Here is an 11,451-nt window from a genome sequence, read left to right on the forward strand (position 1 = left end):
GTGCTTCAGTTCCTCACTGGCAGGTCAAGGGACAATACCCAGGAACTCTACAACTTCTAGGCTACTTTATATGCTGTGTTAAACAATTTTTGTCTTTGTATTTCCTTCTATTCAAAATTTGATCATACTTCTATTACAGATTATGTTGTTCATTCCTTAACGTCTTAAGACCGGTTCTGTTGTGGTTTGATTTAGCAGTTATGTAGCACTTACAATGTATCAACAACTATTTAAGGGCTTTACAACTATGAACACAATCTACTTAATACCTTATGAGCTAGGCATGGCCCTTATTCAAATCAGAAAACTCAGGCATAGAGTTGTTAACTAGCTATTCCAAGCGGCTAAGACACAGAGCTGGTAATTGAACAGAGGCATACTGACTTCAGGTGAATTTCAACATCTGATTGTACCGTTTTTTTTGTTGTTTTTTAACCCACAATGTATTTTACCAATTTAATTAGTCTCTTAGCAATTGGGTAACTTGCCATAATATCTTCATCGCAAGATAAGCTAAAGGTAGACCTTGGATGGATATGCAAATTGGCTACTGATCTTTGTCTCAACACCTAATGATCATATATATTGTTTTAATGTTAAATAAGGGTATCCTGACGAACTGGTTCACAACATTCCTTTCATTAGAGATTTAAACTTGAAACTCTATACTAGTATAGGTGGGGAAGAAGTGTCGAATTTGATATTCTATTAATGCCATGATCATTTTCCAAATATGAATTATAGGATAGTTTTAATAAATCAGATTTTCTTGCTGTTATGTGATAATTTAGCACACACAAAAAAGTCATAAGCTACACAGTCCATCCTTATGAATACCAGGAAAGCTTCTCAATATAATCGTTAAATGATGTCTGCTACTTAGAATACTTGTAATTCCAATGCCATGATACAATTATGGTTATTTTCATTTTACTACTTTTACTTTTATTATGCACATTTGTACTTTTTAACATAATGTTTTAACTGTATTGCTTAATTTCACTGAGGTCTTCATCAAGCCAATTCTGATAACATTTGTCCAAGTTACCTGGAGCATTGATGGCAGCTTACTAGTAAAAGATGATCATAAAACACTATCATCAATGACACTGTTAGCTCATTTATGTCTACTTATTGCTGCATCTTTTTTTAAAATCAAATTCAGTGTCCCTTGGTAAGAGAAGGGGGGCCCCAGAGTTAAAATGACTGGAACTAAAAAGTAAATGTTATCTATCAAGAAACACTGATTTGTATTTTCCTAAACTTGAAGAAACCACAAAATATTATTTTCTTGTGCTATTTTCTATCACCTAATATACTACCTTTAATAATTTATTATCCTATAAAAACAGATGACTAAAATGTATACAATTCTTTTTCTTCATTATCTGACTTATTCAGTCATAAGGAGATAAATGCAAATATCATACATTTTTTAAAAATAATTTGAGAGCTACAGTCAAATCTGATGATTATCCCAAAATGAATTAATGACACACTTTTTGGCATGTAAATTAATGAAAAAGATATACCTACAAATATAAATTCTATCAACGTCTCAAAATATTTTTAATTTTCCCACAACTAAATATTCCACAGTGTTACAAAAAACCTATAATACTACTTTCCCATTAGAATTTTCTAAAGGACACCGTTGAGCCTCACAGATAAGAATATTTATAAATTTTATACTAGTTATTGACACATAATTTAAATTATTCCCATTTGTTAATTTTTCATTGTACATTATCCTTATGAAGAAGCATTAAGGGACATTTTCCAGCCAGTGGCTGTCCTTGCAACTTTGCACTTACTAATATGGAGACCAGAAAACAAAGTTAGTATTTATTTCCTTGTATGATCTTCCAGATTATCTGTATGAGTTAAACCCCAATTAATAGTTTCATGAAAGGCAATTATTCCAGCATAATACATTTCAATGGAAGAAAATCACTTAAAAAATGTGCATGTACTTCCTGCTTTTACCATGACAGTAAGTCCCAAAGTAATACTGAAGATCCAGTTTCAGAACTAGACAGAAGAGCATTAATCCTATGCCTTAGTTACATTTCATGATCAATGTATATTTAAGAGATCAGGCTGATTTCAAAGCAGGGTCCAATTACTCTACTATTAAAACTGAAAGCAAAACAAGTATCAAAGAGTTACTGGGGAAGAAGAAAAGTGTTAATAAATTAAGATTTTTTTGTTTGAATTTTATCATCTTGACTTTAATGGAATTTACTCCTTGATGATTCATATCCTTAATTTCTTAGTTACCTCTGATTTGATACTTTAATATTTCATACCAAGCCAGTGTCTGCCTGAGCATTTGTTTATCTAGAACCTGGTCTTAAGAACAAGTATCACAAATTGATTTTATACAGACGCCTTTGAGTATTTTTTCACTACTATGGAAAGGTAACAGTTTGATTTTCTGCATAATGCTGAGAATTCAGAAAATTAAGTTCTCTAAGAATCCTTCAGTTATTATGGGCTAAACCATGAAGCCCAGCATTTTTTTATAACTTGAGATTTAAATTTCAATTTATATCTTCCAAATGCAATTAAAATTATACTGAGATTCTAAAACCCAAATTTTTTCTCACATGCATACCATATGCATATATACATGTGCATATATACTGCATATATGTATTACACTGCTTACCAATATTTTCATAAACCACCACACATTCAGAACATGCCATTTCCTGGAATTTGAAGCACTGAATTGCAGGCAACTAGTATTTTGTAAAGTGTGGACAACAGTAAAAATACTCCTTTCTAGAAATATTGAAAAACAGTATTCTCAATGTTTTCAGCACTTGTCATTTACTACCAGATTTTAGTTTAATATTCCATAATGAGGGAAGTATTCTTCGAAATATAAGGTTTCCTATGCTTTTAATTATTGTTACTGATTATGGTTTTCAAAGAGTAGGAAAAAGAATTAAGACTAATGGCTAGCTCCTAATGTGGATTATAAACATAATAGTTCATTTATTTTTAAGTACTGATTTTATTGAATCATGACATTGGCTTAGGGATAGTTGACAAGCTCTGGAGAAACAGATATTGGAGCTTTGAAAGAAGGTGATCTACATTATAGAATGACAGATTTCAGGGAAATGTTAGCTGTGATAATACTGAAGAGAGGCCATAAACTTAATGATCTTGCAGCCCTAGGTAAAAGGGCTGGAAAACAGATTATCAATAGCATGGATTAGTTACATCCATCTGTGTTTGGTGAAGAATTGGGGGGAAAAGAAGGAGAAAGAGAAGGAGAGTAAAGGAAGGGAAAAGAAGTGGAGGAGAAGGTGGAAGGAGGGAAGGGGGAAGAGGGAAGGAAAGGGAAAGAAAAAAAGAATTGATTTTACAAAATCACTGGAGACTAAATAGGGTCCACAAATTAAGAAACTAGCAGTATAGTTTTAAACGGCTGTTTTTTTACTAACAACCTGTAAGAAAATAAATGAAAAGCATCAAAAAGAGTGCCATCCAAAAATCAGCCTTGATGATAATGTCAGGCTTGATGATAATGTCAGGCTTGATGGCTACGTCATTTTTAAAATATCTAAATAGATTAAGATATTGATCAGTAACATCTTTCCAAGAGTATAGCACTTTAGTAAATCATTTCAGTTCAACCTAACATCCTAGGGAGGTTACAATTATTTGTCTATTCCACTACAGTCTGAAAGGAGAAAATACTTAGATTAAATCAAGAAAAAGAAACATATGATAAAGGTGCAGAGAAGTATGAGAATGTAGTAAATCTAATATAAATATCCAAAAAATAATTATGGTTTTATTTACTGAGATATGGTGCTGCCTGAATTCAGATTAGTGATAAGCCAATTTTTGAGTTACATTTGCAGAATGCTAATGTTTATGTATCTATACCTTTATCTTGATAAAATGTATTAATTCCCACAATGTCACAGATATTTTGGTATATTGAATATAAATATTTCCAGATCAAATGAAGACTGAAGAAATTTATACAATAACAGGAAGAATATTGAAGTGTCAAAGTTAAGAAATTTTTGTAAAGGAAAATATTAGTATCAATGTGTTCCAAATAATTTAATAGACATTCACATGATATTGCTCTGATAACTTAAAGTATTATTTGGAATATTCTTTCATCAGGCAAGTTTTGCTAACCTTCATGCATTTTTCTTTACCATAAATATGTTGCCAATTGTAACATAAATATTAGTTCTCTATAGTGTGATCTCCCTGGGTAGTAGAGCAAGATGAATGTGAGCAATGTAGAGTAAAATAGTTCTGATGAGAAAAGCAGCTACTGATAAAATGTCAACCTGATTTTCTACTTTCTAATATATCTACCAATCTAACATATAATCTAATTCAGGGTTTGATTATCATATTTAGGCTCCACAGTTTGATATTGAGAACTTGAAATATCATCTTTCATTTTCTACCTAAATTTAATTGTAATCCAATAGCTGTCTACTCATTCAAAGTAATAGAGAAATTTTTGCAAACGTTTTTAGGGTTGAGAGTCCATGCCAAGAGTCCTGATTGTGTTGTCTATATGAAAGAATAATGCAAAGTCCATTGTATTGTAAAAATAGTCTATGAAAAATACACTAGTAATTCTGATTTTGATACTATACACAAATGTGTTTATATTACTTTACATGATGTATGTATTTATATATATTTATGTATGCATATATATATACATATGCCTATGTGTTTTGTTCTGAAGCAAACTTCAGAACAGTTTTATTCTTGGATTAGAGTTTGTTAGTTTGGCATTATCTAAGTGGTCACTTGAATGTTAGATGACAATAAATTCAATTATATAAATAGAAAATGCCATAAATTCTGCAAAGATCTCTAGAAGACAGTCATCTCAAAGGGAAATAGACATTTATTTTACTCATTTCCCTACATTTTAAGCAATTAAGAACAATAGGAAACCACTAAGCTTTTCAAAACCTTTCAAGAGCGCAAAGTGGTTTTTTAGACAAGGTAAATTTTAAGTATTTTAAATTGAACTGAAAAAACTTGGAAGGAGACAAAAAGTTGAAAAGAATGTTATCAAACTTAGAGTTAGTAATAAGGAATAAACAACCTGTTACAGGCATAATACCTTTAAAATTACACTTAAAATATTTGGGCACAAAATTAGGTAAGAGCTTTCCATTACTTACTCTTCTGTTTTATGAGGTCTCATTTCTTGCTCTCTCTGGCGATTAAGCTGGCAGAATGAAATTCTGCTTCATGTCTGAAAAACGGTCAAGGAATTTACAGTTTAAAAATCCGATTAGTATTTTGAGTGTTTTATGTACTTTATATTGGGAGGAACATGATAAATTTGAAAAAGTTGTAATCGTAGAAATGGAAATAGCAAGCCCCAGACGTTGAAACATAATGTTTACTGAAGGAGTGAACAAAACATGAACTAAATCCATTAGTAAATAGGGGCTCCCAAAATGCAATTTAAAGCTAGTTTATATTTTTACATTTATTAATGCTTTTAAATGAACATTTTATGTCTACAAATAAATGAGAATTGAGGTAAATATCTAGTTGGAATTATGATAGGTCTGTCACCTCCCTCCCTTCAAAAACAGTCAAGCAGACATAGCTAACTGATCATGATGCTTTGAGTTGACAACAGCTGCAGAATCCATTCCCACACCATACGTTAAAAAAAAAGTACAATTTGAATGAATTCGCAAAGAAAATAAGGAAAATCTCTTGTTCTTATGCTTAAGGAAATGCACACACATAAATATTACATGCTCATGGTCACACTGCAAACTGGACACAAAACTAGGTCCAAAACGGAACCAGCTTAAAATTATGTAAATATTTAGGGTAAGCCCGAAATCTTTTGTGATAGAGAAAAGACTATTGATTAGGCATGTGGCACTTTAACTGGGACAATCAACACATGTCAAACAAAAAATTTAGTATTTTGGCACCAGCCATAAATTTAGTTTCTCTCTCCTTCCTCTCTCAATCCTCTTCTTACACTCTTGTTCTGAGAGAGAAGCCAAGTCAATACACTGTAATTTGAGTTACTCTCCACAGGTATTAAGAAAAAAAAAAACTTTGAAACTTTACAATTTTAAGTTACTTTCCGGTATCTTCCTGAAGCAGGAATTTAGCACACATTTTGAGCATCCTTGGACAACTATATAAAAAAATACATGACTAGCAACATCATCTGGGCCTGCTGTTTACTTTTGTAATTAGCTGAAATGTAGTTGAATTTATCAGAAAATATATTCAAAATGTGAATACACAGGTCAATGAGAGACATTTTATACTGAGATAAACCATCTTTAGAATTTACATTGTAGATTGCCTCACTTGGCAAACTGGCAGAGGAGGGATGACAGGAGCTGGGGACAGACCTCATCCTAGATCTGCTTTTTGATATAACTGGAACTTTGTTTTTCCTTCTATAAAATGAGCAAGTTGGTTTTGTAAATCAAAAGTATTTCTAAGCCTATGTTTCATCAATTGTGAATTTATGATTTGTCTAAAATATGATTGTATTTATTATAATATTCACTATAGAATGCATTAAGTAAATTTTGAAAAATGCACATTTCATCTATGTTTAGAAAAGATCTCTAAATTCCCTTTTTATATCTGAACTGTTTATTCTATTAAATTATAAAACAGTTTAATGAATCTATCAAATGAGAGCTTAAAAATACAGAGAAAACTGTCAAAGTAAGTTTCAGTAAATGTCAGTAGGGAATCAAGTGTTAATGTGGTTAAAGCATTTTTCCATCCCTGACATAACGCTGTCCAGATTATGCATTGTGAGGAAAAGTGTGTATAAGACGTGTTCACCACAGTGGAACAGGAAAGTCTGCCTAAGGACAGTGGAGTGGAAAATCAAGGGCAGAGGAGTGTGGTAGACCAGACAAAATGACAAAGTCTTTGGTGTATTAGTAAATAAAAGTGTTGAAAAAGGAGAAAGTAAAAAATAGATTTAATTCCTTATTTAAAAAAAATCAGTATAAAATAGTTTCAGGATTTTAATGTATTGTAATGTCACAGAGTTTTTATAGAGTTGTATTTACAAGCAAACATTAGCTGCATTTTCAAAGTACAAACTAAATCTATGGGAGAGTATCTTTTAGCATCCTCTTAGTGCAAATAACTTGACCAAATGAACTAGGAAAAATACACATACAATTTTATCCTATTATTCTTGTCACATTATTCTTCATTGTCCCCCTGCAAATTAAGACTTGACTTTACTCAATTTGGTTGATACCAATGTGAAAATGTAGTTAAATTATTGATGTTTCCAAATTAAATAACTAGAATTCTTCTGAATTTTCATCACGAAGATTTACTTCTCTGTTTTCTCCTAAGAGTCCTATAGTAGTAGTTATGTGTTTAGATCTTTAATCCATTTTGAGTTAAGTTTTTATTTGGTGTTAAATAAGAGCTTAACTTCATTCTTTCACATGTGGGTATCCAGTTTCTCTAGCAGCATATATTAACAATACTGTCCTTTACCAATTGTGGCACCCTTGTCAAAAGTCACTTGACCACAAATGTGAGTGTTTCTTTTCAGAGTCTATTCCATTGGTCTATATAGCTGCCTTTATGGCAGTACCACATTGTTTTGATTACATCATACTCAATGGTGAAAGACTAAAATCATTTCCTCTACGATCAAGAATAAGGCAAGAATATCTGCTTTTGCCACTTCTTTTGAAAATAGTACTGGATATTCTAGCCAGAGCAATTAGTCAATACAAAGAAATAAAAAGCAGCCAAATTGGAAAGAAATTCAGCAAAGTAGCGGAATATGAAGTGAACATTAAAATCTGTTGCATTTCTATATACTATGACAATCTGAAAATAAAATTAAGGAAACCATTTCATTTTTATAGCACCAAAAAGAATAAAATACTTGAGTTAAGTATGAAAACCACATAACAATGCTGAAAGAAGTTAAGACGTAAATAAATGGAAACACATTCCAGGTCCAGGGACTGGAAAACTTAATATTGTTAAAATGTCAATACTCCCTAAATAGTACAGATTCAATGTGAACCCTATCAAAACCCCAACGATTTTTTTCCAGGCAGAAAATCCATCCAAAATTCATACAGAATCTCAAAGAACCCTAAAAATCAAACGATCTTGATAAAGAAGAAAAAGCTGGAGAACTTATACTTCCTCATTTCAAAACTTATAAAGCTATAATATAATTGTTTTTGTGTTTTGCACCAACAGTCTAAGAAATACAGAAATCATAAGAAAGGATGCAGGAGTGAGGGGCCTGGGTAGCCCAGTTGGTTAAGCATCAGACTCTCGAGCCCAGCCCCTCTTGGGGCTCCCTGCTCAGTGGGGAGTCTGCTTGAGGATCTTTCTCCCTCTGCCTCCTCCCCACACCACGTGCTTGCTCTCTCTCAAAATAAATAAATAAATCTTTTTTAAAAAAAAAGAATGGATGCAGAAGTAAGGGTCTTACCTTTTTATTGTATCCTCCCTATTTCCCACCATATAATATTACACATGTATATACTATAGCACTTTGCAGATTTTGCACTTTTTTTTTCTTGGATGGGGGGGGGAGAGAGAGAGAGAGAGAGAGAGAAGGCAGGGGCAGAGGGAGAGAGAGAGAATCTTAACTAGGTTCCAGGCCCAGCACAGAGCCTGATTTGGGGCTTGATCTCACAACCCTGAGATTATGACCTGAGCCAAAATCAAGGGTCAGATACTTAACTGACTGAGCCACCCAGGCACCCCAAAGACAATCTTATTTAAAAAAAAAAAAAAGGTGGAAGAAGAGGAAAAGAAAGAAATCAGAAACAGTTTTAGACTGCTGGGCTACAAAATTTAATTTTTACTAAAATTAATTACTACTGAATTACTGGTTTACAAAATGTTCAGGCAATACAATAATATAAAGGTTTAGTGGTGATGATAAAAAAGATTTACATCATTTCATTTTTGAGTTTTTAGATGATTTTCATAATTAGGTCAATAGTACATAATTTACCTAATAATGAAAATTAGACTTTTTTACCTATATAATTCCCAAATGCATTCAGTACAAGCTGGATATCTTAAGTTATTGGAAATGTTTTTCTCTTCACTTCTATAAAATCTTTTCATTATGAAGTCTGACTAGGCATAATCAAACCATAGTGACCCCTCCCTGCAAAATCATTTTGTTAGTGTTCTATGTTTAATGTATACCACCTAATAATTCATTGCAATTTTACATTTATTCATATTCCCTTCTCCCTCCTTCTGACCCCTAAGAAAAACACTTTTCAGGATGGAAGTACAGTTTTTGATACTTCATTTTGCCACAATCTTCAGGAGAATTATTTGTAGCTTTCATAGACCCTTACAAGATTCTTATTCAACATATTTGATGTTACAGAGTTTGGGGCTAATTTGTTTCACTGAAGTTTGTTTATGTTTACTATATGACCAAATTGTGGGCCCCAAACTGTGTAATTAGCTTAAGTGATTCAAGGGCTGAATACAATAAAAAGAACAAGGAGAAATTTATCCCTACTCCAAGAGTTATTTGTGTAATTAAAAAGCATGAGCCAATGTCTACTCTTTTGCTAATTTCGTTGACGTTAGTTCATATTGAATCATGAATGTATACAGAATGGACTTACCAGAAACTTATTTATTGTGTTGTTCTCCTCTATGAAAAATATAAGACAAGACTGTGTTAGATTGTTATATATGATGGATTTGGCCAGTACGATCACTAACATGCACTAAAACAAAATAACCCACAGTCCAGCATGCTTAGCTGAAATGAGATCAAGTACCGAAATTATCAAATGCCTTGGATTCCAAGATATCAATATAAGCTTTTTAAAAGACTCTGCATCTGTTCCCTCAACCTCAATGTGGAACCTTCCACTTGTTTTTCAGAATAATTGCCTTATGGGTACAAAATGACAAATATCAAATTCAGGATGGGTAATAAGGACAATACTTAACAATGCAAATGTTACAGGCACTGAACCATAACAAAGAATGCCTGTACTACCACTGTGTTCCAGTTCAAGAGCACTCTAAAGTCTCCTAAAATGTTTTACATCCATTTTTAGACATACTTGGTGAATATACTTGGCGAGTAAATAACTTGGCTTTAAATATATTTTATTAGAAATTAAGTTTATAACATCTCAAAATTATAAAATATCTTCTAAATGTTCAAATACAGACACCATAGTTGAACATTTTCTTGTTTTCCTTACATCAAGGTTTCATGCCAAATTTAAGTTGTTTTCATAGTTTGACAATATGCTTCTCATAAAGTCTTTTGTTAATGTATTTTTAATTGCCTTTCCTTTTCCTTGATGACAGTAGGAATATTTATATTCTGTCTATCTCACTGTTAAATATTCTAGTTCATACTTAACTTTTTTCCTGCAAAGCTATCATTTTAGGACACATTTTACTACACTGCTGTTTGTCTTGGATACCATTCCTTTTTTCTGACATCCTCAAATATGTGACTTAATGATTTGGTGGGGAAAAATACCTCAATCTTTGCTATTCTGCAAATCTTTCTGATTTCTACTCTAATATTTGTTATTAACTGACTGATTACATATTCTGAGTTTCAAAAGCATTTGTCCCTAAAATTTAAAGGCTTTACTCTATCATCTTCCAGTACCAGTGATACTGATTCTCCAAGGGAACTTAAAAAAAGCTTTTATTTAACTTTGGTATCGAAAAATCTCACAAAAATTTCTCTAAATGTCATAGTATATGTTTAATAATTTTCCCCCAATGGTAACATTCAATTGATTTTCTTTGAGTTATGTTGTATAATTTCTTTACTTGGTTCTTTTTCTTTCCTCTAGTCTTCATTTTTGGTATTATGAAATACACTTTGGTCTATATGGATTGATGTAGCATTACAAGATTTTTATCCAATCTTATCTTTCTCATAGTCCTTAACCCCATCACTCTGCTATTTTCTTCCTGCCTTTCTAGTAAGTTTTTCCATAGGCAAAATTTTCCCAATTACCCTTATTATAATACCCTCTTCCACTTCTGTGAATACCCTATCTTCCTAATATCATGGCACACTAAATATGTCATTTAAGTTCTCTTCTGTTCTCTGAATTATGTGTTTCCTCTATTGTGACTTGTTCTGTCATTATTCATGCACCTCCTTTTAGTGTTGATAGTTTTTCTCATTTGCCTTGAGATCCTTGATTGTTTGCTTATTGCTCTAAATCAAAGATAAATTATTAATGTAATAATTTTTCCTAATATATAAAGATACAGAAATGTCTACTTCTTTTTAGGGATGGATCTATCTACTGGAGGCTTTTCCTTTTGTGTGCTTAACAATCAAGAAGTTATGCAAATTCCACTCTCAACTACCATTAGCAATACCAATACAAGAATATTCTATTTCAACAGTCCTTGCTCAGGAACCTG

This window comes from Callorhinus ursinus, unplaced genomic scaffold (assembly GCF_003265705.2).
Source record: "Callorhinus ursinus isolate GAN/ISIS: 27379988/994484 unplaced genomic scaffold, GSC_fseal_2.0 scaffold3, whole genome shotgun sequence".
Lineage (NCBI taxonomy): Eukaryota > Metazoa > Chordata > Mammalia > Carnivora > Otariidae > Callorhinus > Callorhinus ursinus.